We start from the raw sequence: 1,650 nt of genomic DNA, 5'->3' as shown, positions 1-1,650 counted from the left end.
TGATTGCTGTCTCTTGCTAGTGGGCTGAATCACTTTCCTGTAGAAGAGTTTCCAGTAAAGGGTGAACGTAGGAGGATGTGCACATCTGGAAGAGCTGGCTTGTCTTTGTACATCTAAGTATTGGTTTCAAGTGTCTGTTTCTTAGACTTTTTGTCTGTATTAAGCTTGAATTGTGCTGAGTAATGTGGCTTCTGCAAACCAATGAATTGCAGGTCCAACCTTTCTTGTTGGTGTTTAGATGAGTGCTAATATGACTCTTGCCCGCACTTTAAAGCAGTTCCCTGTGTATATTAGAGCATTAAACCTTCTGCTGTTTTATAGCTGAAGTCATTCTATGTGGGGAACCTCTTAACTGGCAAATGACTTCCTTCTGCCAGCGCAGTTTTCTTGGCTAAAGATGCATCCTGCTAGTTGCACTAGACTGGCTAAGAGAGAACGAAGTATAGACCTGTGCTGGTTTTGGCTGGGATAGAGTTAATTTTCTTCACAGTAGCTGGTATGGGGCTGTCTGGATCTGTGCTGGAAACAGTGTTGATAACATCGATGTTTTAGTTACTGCTGAGCAGTGCTTACACAGAGCCAAGGCCTTTTTTGCTCCTCACCCCACCCCACCAGCAAATAGCTGCCGCTGCACGAGGAGCTGGGAGGGGACATGGCTGGGAGAGCTGACCCCAACTGACCAAAGGGATACTCCATACCATATGATGTCATGCTCAGCACATAAAGCTGGGGGAAGAAGAAGGGGAAGGGGGGGACATTCGGAGTGATGGCATTTGTCTTCCTAAGTCACTATTAGGTGTGATGGAGCCCTGCTTTCCTGGAGATGGCTGAACTGCTGCCTGCTGATGAGAAGTGGGGAATGAATTCCTTGTTTTGCTTTGCTTGTGTGTGGGGGTTCTGCTTTACTTATTAAACTGTCTTTATCTTAACCCACGAGTTTTCTCACTTTCACTCTTCTCATTCTCTCCCGCATCCTGCTGGGGGGAGAGCAAGTGGCTGCGTGGGGCTGAGCTGCCAGCTGGGGTTAAACCACAAGACCAAGTGTTCCAATGTGCTGGAGGACAAAACTTCCAGCGTTGTGAAGAGGCGATCAAACTTAGATTAAAACTTAGTAAGAATTATTTCTTACTTTAGCAGTGTGGTATGATTTCCCACTTTGTGGTTTAGGCCTTTCCTTGAACTTGTTTTAACAAGGAAAATAACTCCAAAAGGCTGTGTGAGGGCAAGAAGAGGTTAGGGATACAACTGCTCCAACCAATGCACTTGGGTGCCACTGCTGCCTGCTGACATGTCTGTTGCTGTTATCTGTTCTACTTACTTGGGTGATGGTGTGGTGCTGTTTCCTGAGCTGAAAAGGGACTTGCAAAAAACTTTCTTGGCAAGAAAGACAGAAAGCAAGCCCTCTAGTTCAGGCTTGGAAACACATAAAGCTCTTTGAGCTGGCTTGGCTTTTTGTGGCTGTAATGACACCGAGGCTCTGCCTCTCCTGTGTTTTCGGGTCTTTCACCTTTATCACTTGCTGGAACCCCTGTGTGCTGGGCTGCTTGCTGCTGTTGTGCTGTTTTGAACAGAGGAAAACATGGGAAACAGAATTAATGTGTCCAGGTAGGACAAACGCTGTTTCCTGTCGGGGGTTATGGCAAACACTTG

The sequence above is a fragment of the Grus americana genome, chromosome 17, assembly GCF_028858705.1.
Source record: "Grus americana isolate bGruAme1 chromosome 17, bGruAme1.mat, whole genome shotgun sequence".
In the NCBI taxonomy this organism is placed as follows: Eukaryota; Metazoa; Chordata; class Aves; order Gruiformes; family Gruidae; genus Grus; species Grus americana.
Note: the sequence above shows the minus strand (reverse complement) of the source record.